The sequence below is a fragment of the Erpetoichthys calabaricus genome, chromosome 8 (genome assembly GCF_900747795.2).
Source record: "Erpetoichthys calabaricus chromosome 8, fErpCal1.3, whole genome shotgun sequence".
In the NCBI taxonomy this organism is placed as follows: domain Eukaryota; kingdom Metazoa; phylum Chordata; class Cladistia; order Polypteriformes; family Polypteridae; genus Erpetoichthys; species Erpetoichthys calabaricus.
This window is the reverse complement of record NC_041401.2, coordinates 100,148,624-100,162,773: the sequence shown is the minus strand read 5'-3', so window position 1 is coordinate 100,162,773 and position 14,150 is coordinate 100,148,624. Positions and strand designations below refer to the sequence as shown.

Here is a 14,150-nt window from a genome sequence, read left to right as displayed (position 1 = left end):
CATCTCAACCAAGCCTGGCAAATATGGCATAAAATTTGGTATTGCTGCAGATTTGAAGAGCAGTTTCTAGACAAAGGGGAAACTGTAACAACAGACAGCTTCTTTACATTGCTTACACTGGTTAGTAGACTGCTGCACTGCAACGCAGAGATCCAAGCAAGTTTTGCGGGGGATGTTTCTGGGGAAGCTGATCTCACTGAGCAGCGATGTTCGGGAGGCCTTCACGTTCGCCTGATCTCACTCCATGCGATTTCTTCTTATGGAGCTATCTCAAGTCAAAAGTATACACACACTGACCTCAAAACCTTGAAGCCCTCAAGGATGCTATTCGCCACAAAATCTTAACTATTCCCCTTGAAATGGCTGAATGAGTCATGCAAGCGTTCAGAAATCGTCTCAAAGAGTGTATCACTAATGATGGCCACCACCTTGAAGACATAATTTTTAAAACACAGTGAAAAAAAAATATATTTTGTATACTCTTTATTGTGTCATAATGAAATTTATTTTATCATGTAGCGTTTCTATAGTATAAACATTTGAAATGTGGTACTTCTTTTCTGGCTCACCATGCATAATAGTAATAATAATAATAGCAGTTCAATAACTCAAAACAGTAAATTCAAGGAGGACCCAGGACCAAACCCACAACCTCTTGATTACAAGACAGCAGTTCTTGCCTCTGAACCAGCCAAGCAGACAGGTCTACTTTGTATCGATTGATATTTGGGATTTGATTTTTACACATTGACAGCAACATGCAAATTGAATCATTTCTTTTCTTCAGTTATATTCTTGAATAAAAGTGCACTTGTTTTGTTATACCTTTTATGAATGTGTTTATTTGATATTTGGACTTCAGTCTTCACACATTATACACTTTATGTCATCATATTGTCATTATTACTATAACATTAAAAAGGTTTTTGTTTTTATTATGTGTTCCAATATTTCTGCCTCACCTTTCTTGTGATCCTACATTTACCCAGATCGTTGTAGACACGGATCACACATGAAATGAATTCTGTGTCTGACTTCAGCTGCCTCGGTGGGGGATAAGCGAGCAGACTACCTGCTGCCAGTGGTAATTGACACATTTGCGAAGCAAAGACGCTGATGAGGAGGTGCGAGGGATTTTTAGGTGGCCCGGCATTATGAATATTTTCGTAGGCTTCTGGGATTCTAGTGCAAAATGCATGTGGCCTGTTGGAGCTGGCGCTGTACAAAGGGTTTATAGTTGTGCAAGGTTCAGCTACGGTCATGGACCTTATATTTCTTTTCACCATTTTGTCATGTTACGTAAAACATATGAAGTCCAAAACCTGTGTGCATTGCTTATTCTTCGTCACTGTTAGGAATGTACTGATGCACTCCACTCACAATTCAGTTCGACTCACGATACTGGGTTCATAATTCGATATGTCAGATTTTTAAACAAAATCTGAATGAACAACAACCTACAACTGACAAGTTTTTATTATTTGTGAGACAATGCCTCTTCCATACAACTCAGTGGCAACAAGGTATATCCCTTGCCACTAGTTAAACAATATAGAAATACTGAAGGTCTATTGAACAACATATTTAAAAAAAAATCACAACACACTTATCTATCTATTATTATTATCTATTATTTATCTGTTCTCATCTTCCTAGATCTGAGTGCTGCATTTGATACCATTGATCAAAATATTCTTATAAATTGCCTTAGTCAGTGTGTGGGTCTCTCTGGTAATGTCTTAAATTGGTTTGAATCTTACTTAACAGGTAAAAAAATTCTGTTAGTTATGGTAATTACACTTTGAAGACACGATATTCTACATGGTGTTACACAAGGATCTATCCTGGGTCTACTGCTCTTTTCAATCTACATGCTTCCATTAGGTCAGATTATATCAAGCCATAATGTGAGCTACCACCGCTATGCTGAAGACACACAGCTGTATTTATCAATAATCAAAACTCTCTTGGTTCACTGACCCATCGTCTTACTTGTGTTTCCGAGAGGATGAACAGTAATTTTCTCAAACTAAATAAGGAGAAAACAGAAATCTTAGTGATTGTCAAAAATTGATATAACAAGGATATTAGAAATAAACCTGATCTATTAGGCTTAAAAGCCAATACACAGGTAAAGAATTTAGGGGTAATTATTGACTCTGACCTAAATTTTAAATCACATATTAATCAGATCATAAAGACAGCATTTTTCACTTAAGAAATATAACAAATATTACATCCCTTATAACTTTTCAAGAAAATGAAAAATTAGTTCACGTTTTTGTTTTTAGTCTAGACTAGATTACTGTAATTGATTGCAACTAGTGAAGAATGCAGCTGCTAGAATCTTAACTAGGAAAAGAAAATCTGATTACATCTCTCCACTTTTGATGTTACTACACTGGTTACCATTACCATTTAGAATTGTTTTTAAAATGGTTTACAAAGACTTAAATAATTTCACTCTATCCTATATTTCTGAATGCCTCTCACCTTACACTCCAAATCGTAACCTTAGATCTTCAAATGAGTGTCTGCTTACAATTCCAAAAGCTAAACTTAAAAAGAAGTGGGGAGGCAGCCTTCTGCTGTTATGTATCTAAAATCTGTAATAGCTTATCGATAGAAATTCGCCAGGCTAATACAGTAGAGCTGCTAAAAACCCATTGTTTTGGCCTGACCATCAGACCTTACTTTATTCTTTGTTACTTAGTATTGCCTAATCTTATTTTTATAATTTTCTTTTATTAATCTTGTAAAGCACTTTGAGCTACATAATTTGTAAGAAAACATGCTATATAAATAAATGTTGTTGTTGCTTTAATACTATGCTTAATATTCTACTTTCAAAACTTAAAAAAAAAATTACTTTTTTTCTTCCCAGAATAATGTATAGTACAAATAAAAAATAATTAGACTGAATATAAGAACATAAAAGCAAAGCTTAATCTTCTTTCTTAGTCTAGGATATCAACAAATTTTTAGGAACACAAGTATATTCATATTTTCAGGTAGCAACTGTATCCTTTGGGCATTCACAATATCTCCTGTAGTTGAAATAACAGGTTTACTTGGAACACGAATTGCTGGAATCAAGAGATATGTTTTGGCCAGTTGGGTAAGCAGTGTATACTTTCAAGCATTTTCTTTCCACAATTTCAGTAGACAGCACATGTGTGCTATAGTGAACTCTTTTCTGTACATCTCAATTTGTGCTTTGCACCCTCCCCCACCACTATCGTCTATGGGGGAGGAGCGAAACCTTTAGATTTATCAAACATTTTGATCTCCGGTTTTCAACAGATCTGAACATTTTAGGGTTCCCTGGTACAGAAAACATCGATATCTAGATGATGGGTGTGTGACTATGTGTCAGAGTTCCTTGAAGATGGTCTACAGCTAAAGCAGCTGGACAGAAAAATACCAAACTCAAAAAGCGTGTAATGATATGACAATGTGCTGATTAGTTTTTGAGCCAAATTGTGCCAGAGAAAGAGGCACTCTAGAGGAACACTCAAATACCACAATTCTGTAATTAATTATGAACTCTTCTCATTAATTGCTATCATAATGACCTATTTTATGATCAGAATGGTCAGCAACAGAGCAATAAATCAGTCAGTCAGTCATTTTTCAACCCGCTATATCCTAACACAGGGTCACAGGGTCTGCTGGAGCAAATCCCAGCCAGCACAGGGCGCAAGGCAGAAACGAATCCCCGGGCAGGGTGCCAGCCCACTGCAGGGCACACACACACACACACACACACACCAAGCACACACTAGAGACAATTTAGGATCGCCAATGCACCTAACCTGCATGTCTTTGAACCGTGGGAGGAAACCGGAGCACCCGGAGGAAACCCACACAGACACGCGGAGAACATGTAAAACTCCACGCAGGGAGGACCTGGGAAGTGAACCCAGGTCTCCTTACTGCGAGTCAGCAGCGCTACCACTGCGCCACCATGCCACCCTCAGAGCAGTAAATAATTCCTGAAATATTAACTAATAGTTCAGGTAACTTGGTTCCCGGCGCGCAAAGCCTACTGATGTTCACGTCCGAATTCTTTGTTCTATCCCAATCATGGCCAGTGACTCTGTAAAATAATCTCCAAGGAGCTATTCCAGAGCCAATTTTTTGTGAGGTGGCTGTTCCAGCTCAGCACCATGTTGTTCTATTATACCTACTTCAATGCTAGCATCTGCACTCCTATCTCCTGTTCCCTCTGTTTTCTGTATCGACAAATAGCTACAAATACAAATCTACAAATACTACTACTAGGACTTACAAAACATAAATTGTACTGCTGAGCACAGACACAAACTCACGCACACAGAGTAAATAAATACCTGTATCCTGTAACTGCTTTGCTTCCTCCTTTAGCCTGTTGAACACAGCATCATTCTGGTTGGGTTCCAGATGTGGCAAAGTTCTAAAAATTGGATATATCATGGCACTTTCCACAAGAAATACATTGTCCTTACTGTATCTGTTTGTGAGGTCCTTCAGAGTTGCACTCTTTATGCTTGCCGCAGTGGCCGAGTCTTTCTCGTTCGGTGCCATGCTTTGCTCAATCATGTGTCTCAGGGGCACAATGAGAGACATAGTAGGGATATGTTTATTGCATAACACTGTGGTGGTTCACTTGATGGGCTTAAGTAGTTGTATGATGTCCTCTGCATCACTAATGTTGATTTCACACGCATTTCACTGTATCTCTTATGAGGGCTGCTGCTATTGCTGCTTGCTGCTCAAGATAGTGATCGAGCACTTTCAGTGTACTATTCCATTGCGTTATAACATCAGCGTATGTGACAGAAGGGCCAATAATTTCTGTTTGGAGGCAAATGTAGCAATAGCTGTGAGGCTCTGGGTAAAAGGAAGTTACTACATCTCTTACTCAGCCAAGTAGATGAGGAAGAAGCAGTACACCCAAGCCTGCCTGGATAGCCAAATTCAGAGTATGTACAGAGTATGAGGGCAAAGCCCAGCTTTTCTGACTGCTACATCTAGTGTTACATGTATTACCAGTAAGAACAGTGATGTTGCAATTAGCCCTTTAAAGCTCCAACTCCAAATTAGCCAACTTCAGCACCACAGCAATGTTTCATCCAGAGTGGGTTTCAAAAACAGGCCAGATTTGAAGTACAACACTCACTATTTCTCAGTTGCTAGTGATGGCACGGCCGTAATCGTGATATAACTTTGGTTCACCCTGGACGTCCAGCTGTCTATAGTTATTACAATGCTCTCTGCATCTTTCAGGGATTCTTTCACACTCATCTCAGCTCTGTCATACTAGGCTGGTAATACAGTGCCACTAAAGTGCATGCATCAAAGAATACTGAACATCAGTTCAGGCATGTTCACGAGCAGAAGAAACCCCTCATTTTCAACAATTGAAAAGGCTCTCAAGTAATTTGCAATAAAAACACAAATACACCTTGTTATTTCTTTGGACCTTGCACTCAACTGTAGAAGCTGCAAATACATGTGCCAGAGATGCTTGGCCTTTAGGCAATTGCTTCCTTGTAGGTGGTGATTTGTATTTTTCACTATGGTTCAACATGTTTGTAATGTTAGCAGTAATGTATGTCAAAATAATCTTGTAGTGCTTGCAAATGGTCTTCATCTTATCAACTTTTTTTTAAATGTGTGTTTTTGTTTTTTTTGTTTTTTTTTATTAATCACGAAATACACAATGCTGCCAGAATGCAGACCTAAGACAACGGGACATCCACAATTTCAACTTTGTCCGATTCCATTATTATTTAGGTTAATTTGCACTTAGCAGCACACACTCAAACCAAGAGCAGAGCTTGTTAAAGCCATGTATAATGTTGACTACATCCTTTGTTGTTAAAAAAGATTATTTAAAAAGAAGAAAGTATGCTTAACTTTTTGTTAGCACTTAAAGAATCAAATTCCATGTCACTGCAAATGAGCATCTCTGTATCCATGATGCAGATCATCACTGCATTGTATTTTTTGTACTTTGAGAGGTGCACTAATTGGTTTTCAGCTTTCATGCACACAGAGCACACCATACGACTAAAGAGAGAAACACAGACTAGTTAGTGTGAGTCATTAGGTATGAAAAATTATCTCATTGGATTCACACTGACAACTGCCCCTGATTCGTTAAGATTATGTCAATGAAGGGAATGACTGAAAAATGCTGGAAAAGTTGCGTAATATGACATAAGCCACATTTCCATTACAGTTATGAGCAAAAAAACAAGTGATACTTCTGAACAGTCAACAAAACACAAATGCGAACTGTCTGTGTTTCCACTAAATGATTTTATGTGAATAAAGTTTGGTTTATCACCTGAAATTAAAAATAACAACGGATATGATGGGTGTTGTTTCTGTTATTTCAATTGTGTTTACAATCACTGTGTTCATTTCTAATCGGATGCGACGAGAACAAGTGAATACAATAAAGGGAAGGTGAACTATCTGTACTTGGCAGAGGCCACATATTAGGGGATTTCTTTGAACTCGTCCACAGTGGTTTTACTGAGCAGCTGTGGGAATAACATTTTAGGATGAGCAGCTTAACATTCATGGAATAATGCAGTGCAATAGTTCCTCTTGTGTCCCCTGCCTTAGCACACACGAGGAAGACAGTCCTGACTGAGAATTGCATAGCCATTGCACTTTATAAACTGGCTACTTGTGCAGAGTATAGGGTTGTTGCCGAGACCTTTGGTGTGAGCAAAATCACCTTTTACAGGTGCGTATATGGGGTGTGGCAGGCCATATGCTTCAAACTAATGAGGCAATACATCACTATACCCGATCTGGAAGAGGTACAGCATTTTTTTCAGCACAATTATGAGGCACACAAAATACCTCAGGTGTATGGTGCAATCGACCGCTCACATATCCCTATTCAGGCACCATGAAATGGGTGTCAGGATTAAGTTAACAAAAACCACTGAACATCTATTGTTCTGCAGGGAGTAACTGACGACAGATTAATGATTATGTGAATTAATGATTATGTGAATTTCCCCTTGGGATTAATAAAGTATCTATCTATCTGATCAAGGACATTTGTGTTGGGTCACCCGGTAGTACTCATGATACTGCTGTATTCAACACATGGCATTCACACAGGTATTTGAACCTTTATATCATGTCATGTGACCTAAATGTGAAAAACTGTTTCCATTTCAGTTTTATCAATTATTCCTTGGTAAAATCACCTGAAAAAAACACCTCAAGCAAGTGTATTAATTTTTTTTGCAAATTTTGAGTTTGCATGACCGTTTTTTTGTTTCGTAATTTCAAAATGCGTATTAAGGAGGTTAATGGAAATGTGGCTATAGTCTTAAGTTGTAGGGCCCTCTGGCAGCCAGGTTGGTATAGTCAGTAAATTAAATGATTGCAAATAATAAAAGCAACCATCAAAATAAAACACATACGCTGTTAGGACTCCTGGCAGTCAAAACTGCACAGAGTAAGCAAAAGCTGTTCTTTAGGAATCTCACTCCACTCTTCCAAATTTCAAAAGTCCTGAATTCACAAAAGATTAATGAAGGTAGAAACCAATGTTACAGTATCCTTTGCAAAACAGATGAATGCTTCTTGGGAGTCTGTTCTAGTTAACTGGAGTTAACTTCTAGTTAACTTTAAATCTCCTGCTAATAAAATATACACTGTAGGCCAAACTGTGTCTAAGTGTGTTATAGTTTTCATATTGTCCAAGATGGGAATTTTCCATTTATTTGATATTTTTCATAGTGAATTTCCATCATCTTTTGTTGAAGTAACAGCTCTTTATCTAAGTATTAGATGTTAGCCTTACCAGGAAATGAGGGGTATATTCTCATGATGGAACGTTTGGGAAATTCACTTACAGAACTATAGATATACAGTAGATTTACTCAATCAAACATTTATTTGCAGTGTGGTGTAGTGGCTAAGGCTTTGGACTTCAAACCCTGTGGTTGTGAATTCAAATCCCTCTAATGACCTTGTGTGACCATGAGCAAGTCATTTTACCTGCCTGGGCTCCAGTTGGAAAACCAAAAAATGAAATGTAACCAATTGCATCATAAATGTTGTAAGTTGCCTTGAATTAAGGCATCAGCCAAATAAGTAAATGTAAATGTAGATTTAAATCACCCCTCATTAAAGACATGGTAGAGTACAACAAAACTAAGATTAAATCTGAACTGCACCTGTTAATGTTAATATTGTTATGTCTCTACAAAGAAAGCATTATCCCATTGGTAACAATTTTATCTACAACAGCCGCACATGCCTGCCTTGTTTACGCAAATATATAGCATTATACTCTAGTTTTAAAACACACATCTACCTAACAATTAGCTCCCCCCACCCAAGCTGCTTTCAAAGAAGCACAGACTCAACGAACATATGAAAATGCTTTACTTGCACATTGGGCCGTGTTAACTCCAGCAAGCAGATCAGCTGGTAGTGTGTGTTTAGTCCAAGCATTTGACACATGGCATGATGGATGCAAGAACCCATGTGACTTACTTATCGGACCAGCAATGATCTTATAATTCTTTCATGTTTCCTAGGTAACTGAAGTAGAACATTATTCATTTTTGCACATAGAAGTTCAACTAAGTGGAGACATAAGAAGCAACAGCCTAGCTGAAGAAAAAAATGACTTGTGCAAGCTGTTATGCCTGTTTTAACCTCATTGTTAATCTCAGCTCTTAGATGACTGACTAGAGCCTATTTTATAAGTTATGTCAGCCTCCATCAAATTCTTTCATCAAGGATCTATTTATGATCATAGGTTCACCTTTGACTATTGTTTATTGATTAAGTTTCAATAGCCTTGAGACAATGTTGTGTGTGAATACTCTAGAAAAGGTACAGATCCTAATACACTAATCCCTGCAAATATCTGGTTCTAAGTATCATGCAGTGTTTAAAGGTACTTATTTAAACAGTTTTACATATTTTTCCTTCAAACACACACAACTTTTTATTTATATATCTCTCTTAAATATTACTATCTCAACAAGTAATACTCTCCCGGATTAGGCAGTCAACTAAGCAAGAAGACCAGGTGTATCTCATACTGTGGACACATAGTTAACCACCTAAATCCATATTGCAAAAATACAATATACTCTGTGCATGATGGAGATTGGGGGTGGTTGTTTTGTGCAGAGATATCAATGTGCGTCATTAAAAGGCTGAATAATGTAAAAAATTAAAAAAATGTTTCTAAATCACCTTCTGAAGATTTGGGAAAACACTCTGAGAAAATAATGCCAGAAGAAGAATTTCTCTTGATGTGCAGGTGAGCAAGAATTGCGTTAAGTATAGCTAATCAGCGAATTTCGCCAAAGCATTATTTGCAGTGAATTTGCTGCGCTCATGTTCACCCTTGTACATCAAATTTTTTACTGATAATTATAGCCTAGTTTAGGAGATCTTTTTTCCTCAGCACCCCATAATGCCTTGCAAGACCAGCACATCATCCCTCAGAGTTGTAACAGCCAACCTTGGATGGGACCAACCCCAGGGTATATAATACTGAACATCTGCATTACAGACTTAGTTAGTGGTAGAATAGATATGTAAATAACGCAGGTTCTGAAAATATTATTAAGAAACATTCACAGCATAGATAAAGAGTTATCTCTGCTTGTTGCCAAATGAGCAGATAGATCTTCAAGTTCCATGTCAGTATAAGAGAAGAAGGCACGTGCCCTATGCATGCATGATTAGCCACGTGGAGATAGAAAGCAACCCTTGAAGGAGCCTGACAAACACAGGAGACTCTATGAAATAATAATAATAACAAACAATTTATTACTACTTGCAAGATGTTTCTATCTTTTTGATAGAAGAAAAATGCAAAGGTCAGCAGATAGTATGGAGAGCCTTCAGTGTGACTTCAAAAAATATCCAGCAGTTTCAATCATGACGTGCCACTTTGAATAAGCATTTATTCTGACTTTTTACTATGATTTCGGCATTTCTGCTATGTTTTGATGAAATTAGGCCATTAATCACCATTATGATTCAGTCAAATCTAGTTCAGTTAGTCCTCTCCCATTGACTTCAATGCATTTCGCTGAGTTCAGCAATTTTTGCGAACACTTCGGTGATTTCTCTGAAGTCGAGGTGAAGGGAACGTGGAGTTTACTCATCACTAGTATTAAGCTTCAAAATGGAAAAATATTGTTTTGTTATGCATACAAGGCAAATACTCTTAACCTCAAAGACGTAATGTGGGTTTTCACCAAAGAAGAATCTAGTCTTAAACAAAATACCCATCCATCTACTCATTTTCAAACACATTTATTCATTTCAGAGCCATGGAAAGCCAGATTCTATCCTAGTCAAAATATGCGCAAGGGTGAAACCAATTCTAGACTGGGCTCCAGTCCATCTATAGTCTCATCCACAGCAGTTACAACAGTAAGTGGCCTTACACTCGTGTTTGGAATGTGGGATAAAACCCCAAAGTAGCACGAGAAAAACTTACACAAGTGCAGGAAGAATATGCTAATAGCATACAGGAAGTGACTGGGCTGCGATTGAAGCAAGCCCAGGACTCTACAAATGTAAGTCAATAGCTCTAACCACTGTGCCTCCCTTAGACATTAATAAATACAATAATGAAACATCCAAAATTGGTAATGAAGATTTCAAATGTTTTGATTATAGCTAGAAATCATGTTTTTACTATACTGCTAAATATACACTAAAGTTGTTATATGTAGGATTTGAAGTATAAAACAAAGAACCTAATGTTGGCCATTACAGCAGAGAATTACAGGAGAATGGCCTAAGCCTACTTCTAAAAACATAATCTAATGAAAGAATGAATGAATAAATGTGTTACACACAAATAATTAATTTGCAACATTATTTTTATTAGTTTTATTAAACTGCTGAATGAATCACTGCAGCTTAAATAAAGCTGTTAAGCCAGCTGACATTGCCTTAGTCAGATTTATAAATAATTTACAATGAAAAAAAACTTTCACAGAAGTTTACATAAGAAAATGTGAAAATATGATGTAAGTGTACCTCAAAAACCTACTTCTCTGTAATAGCTTGGAGTTGTGGCACAGTATACAACTTTTTTAACTTGTTTCAGTATTTGCTTTGCACTATGCATATAGTTTCAGAACGGCAACTTATGTGTAAAAATAACTGTTCTGATGGTGTCATACTTTTTCTCTCCTGTGTATTTTGTATGCGGTAAGGACATCTTAGTATTTGTTCCTGCAGGCCAAAGCATAGCATATACAGCTATAATGGCCTTGATGTCAAAGAGTCTCTAGCTATTAAATGTGGGTTATAACTTTAACATTATTGGTTTACAGTAATCCCTCGCTATATCGCGCTTCGCCTTTCGCGGCTTCACTCCATCGCGGATTTTATATGTAAGCATATTTAAATATATATCGCGGATTTTTCGCTGCTTCGCGGGTTTCTGCGGACAATGGGTCTTTTAATTTCTGGTACATGCTTCCTCAGTTGGTTTGCCCAGTTGATTTCATACAAGGGACGCTATTGGCAGATGGCTGAGAAGCTACCCAGCTTACTTTTCTCTTTCTCTTGCGCTGACTTTCTGTGATCCTGACGTAGGGGGATTGAGCAGGGGGGCTGTTCGCACACCTAGACGATACGGATGCTCGTCTAAAAATGCTGAAAGATTATCTTCACGTTGCTATCTTTTGTGCAGCTGCACGGTGCTTCACATACTTAAAAGCTCGAAGGGCACGTATTGATTTTTGCTTGAAAAACAAACTCTGTCTCTCTCTATCTCTCTCTCTCTCTCTTTGTCTGCTCCTGACGGAGGGGGTGTGAGCTGCCGCCTTCAACAGCTTTGTGCCGCCGTGCTTCGCATACTTAAGCCAAACAGCCCTATTGATTTGTTTGCCAGAGATTGTTTTCTCTATCTATGTGACATTCTGTGCTCCTGATACACACTCCTTTGAAAAGGAAGATATGTTTGCATTCTTTTAATTGTGAGACGGAACTGTCATCTCTGTCTTGTCATGGAGCACAGTTTAAACTTTTGAAAAAGAGACAAATGTTTGTTTGCAGTGTTTGAATAACGTTCCTGTCTCTCTACAACCTCCTGTGTTTCTGCGCAAATCTGTGACCCAAGCATGACAATATAAAAATAACCATATAAACATATGGTTTCTACTTCGCGGATTTTCTTATTTCGCGGGTGGCTCTGGAACGCAACCCCCGCGATGGAGGAGGGATTACTGTACTTGATTTTTGTGACATAAGCATGCAAGAGAACTAAAGTCAAAACAAGTGCAATAAGGCATTTGATTCTTACACAAGGCACAGAATAGGATTTTTTTTTTGTTTTTCTTACTGACTAAAATCCAGGGGAATTTTCAAAACAAATAGGAATATTTAATAAAACATACTTATCCAAATAGTAAAAGCAACTTATTTAGTTTCATCGACGATACACTTTACATAAATTTGAGTATTATATCTATTGTCATGAACAGTTGGGTTCATGCTGATTTTGTGGGTTCTAACATTGGTAAATGCTGCCCAGGTACAGAGAAAATACTATTTGTAGGACCAAAAAAAGAACTCATTTCACATAATGCAATTTTCAAATTGCAAAAGCCATACCCAATATGTTTGTCAAGGAGCAAATGCATTCTATGGGAAAATAAAACCCAACAACAACAGGCACATAAGAGTTACTAAAAACTCATATGTATATATTTTAAAATTTTGACAGTTTCCAGGACACTATTATAATATATTTGTGTGTATGTGTTGTCACACATATGTGCATCAGAATCATCTGGATGGCTCTGGTAAGTCCGCAAATCCACCTCGGGGCAAGAGGAGGTGCAATAGCTATCTACATCACCTACTTTCTTCATGACTCAGAGCAGTCGCCAGAAGAGGTGGCACAGCCATAAATTTAGCCCACAGGCTAAATCAGTCCCTCTCCGTGGACCAGGCCTATAAACAGGGAAGAATGAAGCCATGAAGTTCATCTTTTTTGACCCTGAAAAACTTGAGAGAGAGAAAAAGAGATGGACATATCAGTGCCTATAGCTGTAAAGGCATATCAACAGGACAGTACATGCTGATTTACATTTTGGGGGACATGGACACAGCACTTAGACAGCACTTTGATCAGGTCTCCTGGTTGGTTATTGGGCCAGATGCTTGGCCAGCAGCGTGTCTCAGGTTTGGACCCTGGGTTCACAGAGACTCAGGGGAACAGTGTGGCATGTGGGTTGCCTCTGACCTGCATAGTGAGGCGGACTCATTTGGCATGCATGATGTTACAATGGGCCAAAGCACCTGGGAATGTGTGGCATTGCTGAAGACTTGAGTGGCAAGGCATAAACGGTGCATTAGAAGTCAAACAGTCCTTTCTAGGGCCACTCACTAGTAATTACTATAGATAGGCTAATTCTATTTCTCCATCTCTTGCACGCCCCAGGTTGTTACTGTATTACTGAGCATCCTCCAGGCTCCAAAGCGTCAAACTCTGCAACTGGAGTGTTAACACAGTGTATATGTGTGAGAGACAATAAATGTATATTTTCTCTATTTATAATTATATTTTCTAGATGTACTTGCATTTTAAATGTTCTGTGTTTTATTCTATGTATTCCTCTTTCATATCATTAAATGAAAGAAATCTCCAAATGTTGAAAAAAAGAAAATGTTATATTGCTGCTAATGTGTACTCTGTAGTTAGGCATACTCGTGTTGCGTCTGTACTGAACATGTGCAGACTTTTTTTCTTGTTATTATTCCCAAATAATAATATCTCCAATACAGTATTGTATAACAACTATTTACATAGCCTTTACATTTTATTAGGTATTATAAGTAATCTAGAAATGATTTAAAGTATATGGGAGGAAATGCTATGCAAATATTTAATCTTTTTTTTACTTTATTTTATACAAAGGACTTGAGCACCCATAGATTTTGGTATCCGCAGGAGGTCATAGAACCAAACCCCTGCAGATACAGGGATCACATCTTTCAGTGAGTATTGCATTTTTTTAAACAAATACAAAATGTATTAATAAATAATTACGCACTATAACAACATATACCCTTTTGTTTGAATATACATATAAGCTCTGTTGCAATGTCCATCTTTTCATATACATAACAATAAA

General features: G+C 37.6%; 1 protein-coding gene across 5 annotated transcripts in view; it reads right to left on the bottom strand.

Annotated features, from left to right (window-relative positions):
* Positions 1 to 14,150, bottom strand: part of cux1b (cut-like homeobox 1b) — a 559,925-nt gene that overhangs the window by 292,585 nt on the left and 253,190 nt on the right. The window lies entirely within an intron of this gene.